At 36.0% G+C, this 12,627-nt stretch overlaps 1 protein-coding gene across 2 annotated transcripts in view; it reads left to right on the forward strand.

Moving 5' to 3' along the window:
• Positions 1-1,013: 1,013 nt before the first annotated feature.
• Positions 1,014-12,627, forward strand: part of LOC120515422 (oxysterol-binding protein-related protein 3-like) — a 183,533-nt gene continuing 171,919 nt past the window's right edge. For both annotated transcript variants that reach the window (XM_039736396.1, XM_039736395.1), the window contains exon 1: positions 1,014-1,299. The gene's annotated coding sequence lies outside the window, so the exon portion shown is untranslated. The remainder of the gene's footprint in view (positions 1,300-12,627) is intronic.

Genomic DNA, 12,627 nt, shown 5'->3' on the forward strand with positions numbered 1-12,627 from the left:
TATTTAGGTTTACTTAGACAGGTTTATATTTGTGATGACTGAAGTAGAAATATGGATGGGAACCGGATATCAGGCTGCTGTAAGTTCCTGTTGGTGAAAACTTGGATTTTTCCTGTTATTGGGCATTTTTTCTCAAATATGCTAAGACTGTTTTTTGAAAAAGAGCCCCAAGGTGTGCACCCAAGTCACCCTGATGATGCAGACCAATCCACCATCCTGTAAAAGTATGAAATGGCACAAGTGAAATGTGGAGAAACCGTTTACTTAACTTGCACTCATGCCATCCTTGTAGTAAAAAGGTACATAGATGTACACATAATTCATGCAATGAAAGAGTTAATTATTTACCAGAATGCATGACACCTGATACTGCTAGACGGAACCTAAAAATGGTAAATATGTGAAGTGAAATTAGGCTGGTGACATTTTGCTTTAACTGTTGGTAACTAGAGAAGTCATTTAGTTTCAGTAAGCATTTGCCTATTAAGTATATGAATTAACGTAAACAGCTACATGTAATTCCATATACAGTATTAGATTGCATTACCAAAAATAATGTTACATAAACAGACACAAAACAACAAAACTAAAGCACAGTCAGATTAAGAGAGACGGCCATTAAACACGATATCTTACGAGTATTTCTCTTTCGCGCAGCATCCCATATGTTCAAAGTCTCACACACTCGGCTGACATTACTAAAGACATTTACAATTCGGCAACACGGCTCGTTTTCGGTCCAGTAAGTCAGTATTAAGTAGTCGTCATTCCTAACATATTTTTGTTAAAGCGCCCTTAGTCGTTCACCGACACATCCTCCGGCACACCTTGAAGGACACCACCCACCGCGCCCGCGGCGAGAACACTGTACGTCAGCAAAGGCCGCTGTACCCGATCCCCGCTGTCTTTGAAAAAAGGAGACTAATTTATTAATGTATGTGACGCAACCTTCAACCGGCCCTCACATTGGCCACTTCTGTTGTCAATCATATGCTACTGCCCCTCCTCCTTGACAAACCTTTTCGCTTTCGTCTAGCTGTCACTGTGTCAGTTCAATACTTGGTAATGTACTTCCTCCGGAGTGGAAACTTCTCGCTTATTGGTGTAACGACCGTTATTAAGCCATTTCTGCCGCGACATAATCCATGTGCCACTACTCATTTGTTTTGATGTAATGTTTTGATGTTTGTTTACCTTTTCCGTGCTCTTCCGCTAAGAGCTTCTCCTCGTGTTTGACAGCGGAGCGCCAGAGTCAAGAGGTAGCTAGCGATACTCTTTGACGCTGAAGTTCTCGTACAGGTAAGTGGCGTTTTCAGGTTTTCTTTTTCGTTGTTGTTTGCCGATTACGCGTACACTTAAAAGTGACACATCTCTACACTTTTTTCTTATCGAATTTACTAAAGAATTTAGGTAAGGTCGGATTTCTCGTGGTCTCTAGGAAATTATGAGTGTCTGGAAACACGAAACGTGGCCCTCGGGCGTTGTAAATAAATATGAATCGGGTATTAGAAGTTTTGTTGCCTTGCCGCCTATACTCATAAGTATTTCGACATATCACTGGGTTTCAGTACTAGCAGTTGATTGCTTTCTAAATATTTAGTAATGATGTGGGATGCAATTACAAGTACATGTGTATTTTAACATAATGTAGTCAGTATTTCAGTGTAGTAATGATGTCAGCTTTCCAGATCTAATGTGCAAACACCTTCGGTGGGAGAAAAAAAGGAGCAGCAGCCTAGTGGACGTGAGCCTTCATTCATTAGCCCCAGAGTGCTGCTCTTGATTCTACTTGTCAGTGCTTTCACAGGCTTTGAACATGCAGCTTATAAATATATAATTCAACTTTAAACAACCGCTCATATTTGCATCAGTAGCCTCATGAGAAATAATTTATTACTCCATATAGCTTGCGTCATAGCTGAAGAAAGCATGATCTGTTAAGTATATAGTCTCATATTACCCAATCATTTTGCCGATCTGATTTGATTGATTGGAAGCAAACCTTTTATATATATCCACATTATATATATAGGTGCAACAAACACATCGTAAAAAAGATTTCCATTGATTGTGAAACTCAGGTCGCACACTGTAACCATACTTAATATATCTTAACATAATTTAGACTTTATTTTTAATATACGAGACATACATCTTAAGCAGTTGTTTCCCCAGATGCTTGCTTCTCTAAGTGAACATGCAGTCTTAAATTCTGAGTAGCATATCTTTCAAAAACTTGAGGGAAGGCGTTATATTTCATATATTAATGTTAATAGCAGGCAGCTGTTCAACTTGAACTTCACTTTTTTACCCCATTATTAACCGTGCCTTCTCATTGGTGCTTGACATTGCCATAGTAACTGATATGGAATAACTGTTTTGTGAATGGAATTTATTAACTAAAAGATTTCCAACCTCAACGAAATTTAGTAGTTTTGGCCTGGTGAGTATTAAAACACATGAATATAAGTATATTATGTTTCCATTCCTTATTGTTGATTGAATGTGGTTTTGTAGTCCGAGGTCAAACATTTGGACTTTCTTAGATATGAACAGTAACATTATGTACTATAAAACTTCAAACCAAGACACATTTTATAAATTGTGTTTAAATACTTACAATAACAAGAATATAGGATATATATGGAAATGTATATGATGATGATGATAACGCAACTGAGTAGAATAATAAACGTTATGAGTGGATTGACATACAATGACGCTATAGCTGAATTTTGCTGTATGCATGTAAAATATATTTGTATATCAAAATCTATACATTTTGTATACCTGTTTTAATAAAGTTAATGTATTTGCATATTTGTGATAAATTAAGCTGGATTTGCCTTTTATCCTAGGCACTAGTATGATAGATGTTTTGTTTCACTCTTCATTTTAAAAGGCAGTTGTCTGTTACTAAACACAGTACTACATTTACAAAGATGTATAACTCAAAGAGAATGTTTACCAGGCAAGGTCCATAAATAAAGTTGAATTTTAAAAAGAAGACTTGACCTGCTTTTGTCAGTGTATTGTCAATAGGGTTTATTTCATGTGTTGCTAGTAAAAGATGTTTAATTTAGAAGAAATGAACAAGAAGTGAAATCATGTGATGTATTGTACATGGAAGTTCAAGTATATACAAAGTAAAATATTCATGCTGGGTGACTCTGCATTTTTCTTGTCTCCTCCTTATATGCCTGTATCGCTTTTCATGTCATTAAGTTGAATCAATTCACTTTACTAAGTGTGTTTATTTCAGCTCAGATTGCACCTCTTTCAGCCCACATGGGTTTTCCATACAGTAACAAGCCACATTCCAAAGTGAGATAAAAGGCTGGTGTCAATGAGCCCAAAGGAATGTGTTCAGAACGTTTTTTCCTTGTAATTCTTTTATTTCTGTTTAATTTTCACAATCTGTATCAGAAAAGTAGTATTTTTTCTGATATAGTTAACTCTGTCTAGTCCAGATGAAAATTAACAACCTGGCAATACTAATAACTATTTTTACTTTAATGTCTTCTTTACAAACATTATACATTTCAAGTAAAAGTGAACAGTGCTTATTTCCTCTAGATGAGAGGAAGTGGGCTATTTTCATTATTTTTCAATATATATCTCATAAATCCTGTTTTCTCACAGTTTAATACTTAATGAAACTACTCAGTATTCACATATGTATCTGAACTTATAAAATCTTGCCAGAAGAGTATTTTACAAGTGACAACATGCTTCTGTGCTAGTTGCCAAACAATGATACAGTGTACCAGTTAAAAGAGGTGGAGTAGGCCCTAGAGTCTGTGTTTTCATTAATAGTTCCTGGTCTGTTAATTAAATTCAGTAATATATTATAAAAAGGCTTTATTAATGAAAGAATGAATAAACAATACATGAGGACGGAAAAGTACAACAAAAGAGAAAAAAATAAAATCCTCTGCCCTCTGAACCTCGCTAAACAGTAATTGTCTCTGGTAACTCTCTCAATTGCTCCCCCATCCAACATTCTAATATTTTGGCTCTCTTTCCTCCCTCATTTGAGCTCTTGCCACCAGCTGCCTCCCGACTCTAATCAAAAGAAATCAAAGCCTCTTTTTATTGTGCCCCAGACTCTTCTAGATATCACACTGTACGCATTTCTAGGGTCGAGTCAGACATCATCATTCTCATGTGTCATATGGGTAAAACTTCCCCATGTGGCACCATGTCTTCCTGCATGTTAGTCTCACTGCTGAGGTGTACCGGAGTGGTACCCTTGTAAAAATATGGGGAGCCTCAACACAGTAATAGAGTTTATGTTATTAAGTATAGTAATACACCACAGCTTGAGTGACCCCCTTCTGTGATGGTAGTGTCCCCTGGTGGTCAATAATGGCATTACTACACATGTTGACTTCACAGTACAGTAGGTAGGACAATACATAGCACTGGTAACTCAGGTGTTCAAATCTGGGTTAATAAGATGTTTAACGTGTTCTCCCTGTAGTTATGGTGTTTTCCGCTGGCTATTTCAGTTTTCCTTTTTCGTCCACAACGATATGAAGGATAGGTTAATTGTGTCTGCATTTTAATGTGGATAGGTGTGTGAAAGGCCTCTAGCTCTTTTCAGTACTACTTCATATCTTATGCCCTGTGTTGTCAGGGTAGGTTCTGGGTTTGAGAGCGTTATGTTATATTTTATATATACATAAACCATAAAATTCCTGTTTCAGACTTACTGTGTGATTCATTATGTGACCCTGAGTAAGTCACTAAACCTATGGTTGTACTGCAAAAGCACTTGGATAGCAGTATCAGCAAAATATGCAAATAATAAATATAAAGTTCCTGTCTGTCTTTTAGCATATAACAGTATATCATGTTAGGCACAGAGAATTTCTTATGAGTGTATTTATATGTCACATATATGCATCTGTCATGTGGTGACTGACATACTGTACAACAGAGAAATAGGTGGAACAAGATTCAAATATTATACTAGGGTCTTAGGATGAGATCCAAATGTTTCATGAACTTACAGAAATTGGAAAGTTGTATAGTCTGGCACTCTATGAACATATAGACCCCCTTAGTAACTTTCTTGTGTTAAGCATTAACTAGATGTTCTGATGCCTGAAATATTTCTGAATATTTTGTGGGTCAGCCATGCACTGTCATTCCCATAAATATGCAATAGGGACACCTAGGCAAGATATGTTGGAATTATGGAAAACAGAGGTGGGATACGCATCTAAAGGGTGTTGGGTATGTCTATGTTTTAAGCAGAAAACAGATTTAAGAGTGTAATGTATTCTGCAGTGACAGCTATCTTAAAATAACATCAGAAGTGGAGGAAAAGCAAATTAGAGGAGTATGAAAAACCAACTTTGTTAGGTGGACTAATAACAGGTGTTCACTATGGATTGCAGGAATAGATAGCCTATGAAAAGGGAACACATACAGATGAGATATTGGAGAGTCTAGTAGGAAAGGTCAGATATTGTCACATTTGCCTTGTGCATTTTTCAAAGCTGTGTTTTGGGTCAACTTCTTTGCAGGTTTTTGTTCTTATCTTTTCTGAATATACTGGCTCCAACTAAAGATAAGCTACTGAAGTCAGTGTTTTTTATGTTTGTCTGATTGATCTTGTGTATAATCTGTTATCCCCAGCATTTGTCCTTTGTTAGTCGTAGTAGATTTATTTCACTGGTACTTTTGATTAAATAGGTTTTACATTAATGGATAGAATATGTGTCATCAATTCATTCTATTTAAACCACATTGCTTAATTTTATATGATTAGGCTATTTAGTCTTCACATACACAGACATTTGTGAGTTTTGAAAACACATACCTATACTCTGAAAGGACAAGTAAGGTAAATGAGAGTGGGGCAAGAATTATTCCTTTACAAGGATTCTCTTATTGCTATTTATGACTCTAGTCTGTAGTTATAATTGGGATGATTAAAATCCATCCATTTTCTAAGAAGGTTGCCGGTTGGAATTGCGTAAGTGCCAAAAGGGGCTCTGCTCTGTTGGGCCCTTGAGCAAGGCCCTTAACCTGCAATTGCTGAGCGCTTTGAGTAGTGAGAAAAGTGCTAAATAAATGCAGAGAATTATTATTAACTATACCACACATTTAAAATGTAAATATCTTTAAAATAATAATAGTCTTCAGTAGTAGCTGAATAAGATATATATGTTACTTATCATTGCATTACAGAGCCAGTAAATGTTATATTACATTCTTAGATCCCTAAATCAAATTAAGGCCTATTGCTGCAGGCATCAGGTGGAAGGGAAGGAACTGACCCCGGACTGGACACCAGTTTATCGTAGTGTCATGCACACATCCACACAGAGCTAGTTTGGAATAGTTAACAAACCTAACACACACACTTCTTTCGGGAAGTAGGATTAAAATCAGCCTACCAGGTGAAACCCAAAACAGACACGGGTGGAACTGGCACACTTCACACAGATGATATCCAGATGTAGAATTCAAACCCCATTTACTTGATCTGCCAAGCAGAAACATTATCAAGTACACCACTCTGCCACTTGAGATAACAAATATACCTCTAACAATTCAGTAGAATGGCTGTATTGTGGCATACTAAACATGTCTTTAAAAGTAGGTCAGTTGCTTGAGAAATGGCTTGTTTGCACTATTTTTTCTTACAAACCTATTTCTTTCTTCCATGAATTCACATTATGATATCTGAATTGTATACTGGAATGTAACACACATTGGTGTCCTGCAGTTCTAAACAAGAAGTGTAGAATATTATAAAACATCAATGTATAATTACAGTAATATGTACTGAATAGATTCAGAATATAATTTCGTCTAAAATCCACAGGGCTTTGTAGTGCCATGAAGAAGAATGTATTTTGCTCCTTTAATATCTCAGAAGAGATTGTTTGTTTTTATTGTTCTTATGTTTTACTTACTGTATGTTTACCAGTCTTATATATAGCAAGTAGTTACTGCAAATGACTGTAATAAGGATTAAAAAGCACTTCTCGTGATAGCCAATATAAATATAGTCATAGAAAAGATAATGGATATTATGATATGATCTTTTTTGTTTGTGAAAATTCTGGTCCCTCTTTATTTTCTGCAGTCTGTCAATGCAGCCAGCAGCAGAATTTCTTAGAGATATGTCCTTGGCAAGCAATGTTAACTGACCCAGATTATCACTTGCCGTATAATAATGTGAACTGCTTGTTTGCTGCAGTTCGGTAGGGCATCATGTGGTGTAGCACATCATAGATATATTCAAATGACCATGTATAAATACACTGTATATAGAGGAACCAATCATTGTTTAGGAGTGTATTTTATCAAAGGTTCTTCATAATGTTGAGGTTAATTAATGACATGGTTTTGCAATTCAAGGAAGAATAAAAGCCCAGCTCTTACTGTATACTTCCACATACACATATGTGGCTTTAAGCCAAGGTCATAAGCATTTCCAAGGAAATTGAGAATTTAAGACCTTAACATCAGAGTCTGAGGTGGTGATAGGTGTCTATTACATACTCCCACATTATCCCCAGTAAGAGATATGACTGAGAGGTCATTTGATCAAGCTTGTCTATATATGAATTGTTACTGATCCAGGACTGAGTGTCCTTACTGTTGATACACTTTTATACCCCTTATTCAGTAGTAAATAGGCAAACACTATCCAGGAGTAGCAATTAAGAGTAACTGAATCAAAGACTATTAATACTTTACATGCTATTTAATACCATTTGAACCTTGCTTGACACCTCAGGGTTCAGTGATGAGATTATTTTGGGAGCGGAAGTTTTGGCAGTTGTATCTTATAACTTTTCCAGTGATCAGAATCTGTCTAAGGAGCCTGATATCACAACCTCATTTCCAAAAAAGTTGGGATGCTGTATTAAATGTAAATAATAATAGAATTTGATGATTTGCAAATGTTGTAAATTCTATATTTAAATGAAAATAGTAAAAAGACAACATTTCAAATGTTGAAACTAAGAAATTTTAATGTTTTTTTTTTAAAGTAAGCTATTTTTGAATTTGATGCTAGTAACACTTTTGAAGAACTACTACTTTTAACAACAATCTGTAAGTGTTCAGGAACTGAGAAAACTAATTGCTGTGGTATTGGAAGTGAAATGTTGTCCCATTCTTGCCTGATACAGGATTTCAATACTGTTCAATAGTCTTTTTTGTTATATTTTTCATTTCTTAATATGCCCATGTTTTCAGTGTGTAACAGGTCTATACTGCAGGCAATTTGATTTGATTTGTTGCTGATGGTTCTTTAATGTACATAATATAAAAATATAATCATTGTCTTGCGATTTATTCCTTAAATATCCATCCCCATATCTGAGAGGAGACCACTCCCGATTTTTGAAAGATATTGTTAGCATCACATTCAAAATGAGCATATATTTTTGTCTTTATACTGTTTTCAATTAAACATAGAATATGCATACATTTTTGGAAATAGGGATGTAGTTTAATGAAAGTGCTAGACTTAGAGAAAGAAGCAACTGGAAAAACTTATGTGGCATCTGGAACCATAAATGTTAATATGCTAATCTCTCCTGCATGTTTCAGTAAGAAACTCATTAAAAGTTATTAAATCACTGATCAGTGCTGTTAAATTTAAAGTTGTTCAATATCCAAACCTGATTACTATCTACTGACTTTGTTTTTTTTTTTTCTGGATGAATTTGTGTTCGGTAAAGGTGTACACAGTACTGTGTTTTATTACCTCTATATTTGCCTTCTAACTCTTGGTCCTAATTTCAAATGTTTCGGAGATGAAGAAAGATTCTGTTCTGTTCTTATGCTAAGAATTGTGAAGACATGAAAACAGAGAATGGTGGTTTGATTGACAGCAATAGTGAAGCAAAAACTAAAAAGCTTGCAAAAATGCAGCTAAACCTGAAAATAGTCGATTTGCCTTTTAATGGGGAAAACACTCACTACTAAAACATTAACTATTTAAATTATGAAGTTTAGCACAGCTGAACAAGAATTACTTTTTGTTATTGATCAGATATTATTACAAACATTAAAGAAGTTAAAAATATGTTCACTTGTTTTTGTATAAAATATCATTTTAGGAAGTCAAATGTTGAGACATCAGCATATGTGATGATTATGGCTAGTGATAGTGCTGAGATCATGACATACAGTATCTAACTTTTCAAATGGTAATTGGTTGACTGTGATTGTTTGTGCTGTAGAGCTTCTCTACAAGATTTTTTGGCAGGTGACTTTTGTTCAGAGAGGCATATCAGGCTTTTCGTGCGGGGCACACTGCCAGTGCATGAAATATTTTGAAATTCTGGAGACTATGAATCACTGCACCCTTTTTAGGCTTTGCATTTTTTCTGAATGACCAACCTTAATACACTCCCATAGCAATGAATATTATTTAATTAGCCTTTTGTTTTATATTTGTACTTTTATAAAACGTTACATACTGTATTATTTTGCATACTGCAACTCAAACTTTATCATTAGCATTTATGAAACATTACATCCAACAGTTGGAATTATGAACTCTGTACATTATACACCTTATTTTTAAATAAGGTCTGTCCATCCATTTAGTGACTCTGTTTAACCCACTTTAAGGTTTAATAGGAACTGGAGGCTATTACTTTAGCATTGGTACAAGGCAGAATCCAGACTTAGATGAACTACTAGGCCACTGTAGGGCATGCTAGCACACACTTCGAAGAGAGCATTATAGTATATTTCTTGACTGACAGATAGGTTAGAAAAAAAAAAAAAAAAGCCCCCAGAAGTAACTGTCCAGTTTGACCAAAAAACCTGTTTACATCAGCTGATAAAAGAGAACAAAATTTCCAAAACTAGAGCAAAAGAAGGATTTATTGGTCCACAATACTGCTGCACATAGTATTGCTAACATTGTTTAAAGCCCATATAGCTGAAAAGGTATATGTTGTATTATAAAGTCATACAGGTGTTAAAATATTCTCCTGTGGCCAACACATTTTTCCATGTTCCTCCAAGTATAGTAAGGCATTGTTCTTTTTAGAAATGGCAATAGGTAGGCCTGCCATGAAAATGTGTAATAGGTGACAGGGTCATCTTAATGTATTGTCATGCAGTCAAACTGCTCCAAACAAGCTGACACCTATTTTAGATTACAGTGTTGCACTGTTCTATAAAGTTGTCAAGACTGGTCATTTGTTGCTTGTTTTCCATTTGTCAGTCTGGTGGTGTTCAGGATTCAAGATTTTGATCCTATAGAAGAAACAGACAATTTCACTGCCTTCTAGGCAGGTTCACAATGGCAAGCAGTCAATAGCAAAGTTGTGACTGTGAACATCGGTGACAGATAGTGCAAGAAAAAGTTGTCCAGAATTACTGTGCAAAGTGTCCACTTAATTCAAAAAGCTCTGCATTTGAAGTGTTTATTGTAAATATGACCCTTGGTGGCCAAACATTTATTTCCAGTTTACTGACAATTCACAAATCAAAAGACAGTATTTTCTAGAGCCCAACTTTGGCAGATGAAAGTGACAGTTTTCATTTCAAGGCGTATTTCATGTTGCATGCTGTGTCACTGACACAAGTAAATGAGGAAATAAATAAATAAAAAAATAAGCAATGAAAAACATATTTCATAAGATACTTTTAGGGCGGATGTCAACTTTTGTTGAAATTCAGGGGTAGAGGACGGTAATCAGCTGTAGAACTCACTGTTACGTTTTAGTTCGACTCTCTTTGCTAGAAGGAAAGTTAGCTTCGTTGGTTTACCTGCATATGTGTGAGTAGTGAAGAGTAAACGATCTCTAAAATGGCATCAACGTCTGGCGAGAGACCAAAGCAAATGTGCAAAGCAAAATACTCTGTGGACGACGTTTTACATATTATCGCCGAATCAGACTCTGACTTGTCAGACTCCAGTTTTGATGCAAGTGATCTGAAGATGGAGATTGAAAATGAAACTGAACTACCGGCTTCAGCTGATCAGTCCCCAGCTGTTCATGGTGCTGAGCAAGCTTGTGTAGCAGATGTACCTACGGCAATGTTCGCCTGGCAGGATGGAAACTCACGATGACAAGAGGTACAAACCAGATTGTGTCACACTGCCACAAGAAGACAGACCAGGCAGCTGGCCCGCCATGCATTCCTACCGGCCATGTAGCTGCCCCTACGCAGTCACCAGAGACTCTAAACAGGCTTTGACTGCGGTCACAGCAACAGATGTTTTAACGTTGATTTACATGTGAAACCTTTGCTTTGTGTGCTTTTCAGAAAAGTGAGTTGCCTGCAAAAAATATTCAGCCCTCAAAGAGTTAATTTGATACTCAACCTCTTATGTGGCACCTTATCAAATGCTTTCTGAAAGTCAAGATAAATAATATCATATGCTTCACTTTGATCGTATCATTTTGTTGCCTCCTCATAGAATTCCAGCATGTTAGTAAAACATGACCTCCCTCTTCTGAACCCATGCTGACTATTCAGAATAACTCCTTGCCAGGTGTGGCTCAATCTTATCCTTAATAACTCCTTACATTAATTTTCATGTGATGCATGTTAAGCTTACTGGCCTATAGTTGCTTGGTTTTGCCCTGTTACCCTTTTAATATAATGGGATGATATTTGGCATTTTCCAGTGCTTCAGAATTTCTCCAGTGCACAGTGAATTCCTAAAAATGTGTGTTAAGGGTTTATATATGTACTCACTAGCCTCCTTAAGAACTTGAGGATAATTATCATCTGGTCCTGGGGCTTCATGTATAACATCGTGTGCAGAATTCGGACTATAACATGACATAAGCACAAAAGCTGAAATGAAAATTCCAGATGCAGGAATCTGTGCGTTCGCCAACTTCCACATTCTTCTACATAAATCCCGGTCATCGTGAAAAGTAATGCTCGTGCACGCGCCTGCTGACCTACCCCAACTCCTCCCAGAATTACACCTCTTTGAATATGCAAATCAATATAAATAGCCCTTAAGCTCAGTGTTCTGTGAAAAGACAATGGGAAAAGCACGGGGGAAAATAGAAGAATTTCAGCGAATACCAAGTGGAGACAAGGAAAAACGTGCTATTTGTTGCATTAAACAGTGGTATAAACAACAAAAGGAAGTTGATCGAATGACAGAGTGTTGGAGAACAAAAGGAAGTTGGTCGAGTGACAGAGTGTTGGAGAAATTCAAGTTCACAAAGTCGCACAGTGCCTGAAATAGAAAAGAAGTTGTCACATATCAAAGTCGCTGTGAAAAGGCGAGTCGTATCCCATCGTCTGAGTGTCATATGAAAGCTTATTAGGGTACAGAGAAAAAAAAGGCACACAGTTGGAAAAAAGCATAAAATTTAAACTTTAATCTTGAAATTTCCACTTTAATCACGTAGTTTATTTTGTCATTTAAGTAGATCATCATAAACTTCATCTTAAAATTGTTTAATTTATTAGTTTCTCAAATCCTATCATAACTAAAGTAGCACGTTAAATGCTTTGTTTTGTATTTGATCTTCTATGTGCTGTATGTGTTTGTATCATACGTGCTTCTTAAACAGGCTTTCTCTTTCTCCAACAGGACACAGAATCCATTACATTCGTGATATTACAGCTCTCTGAATAATTAAAATACTGAGATGTATACGT

This window comes from Polypterus senegalus, chromosome 15 (genome assembly GCF_016835505.1).
Source record: "Polypterus senegalus isolate Bchr_013 chromosome 15, ASM1683550v1, whole genome shotgun sequence".
Taxonomy (NCBI): domain Eukaryota; kingdom Metazoa; phylum Chordata; class Cladistia; order Polypteriformes; family Polypteridae; genus Polypterus; species Polypterus senegalus.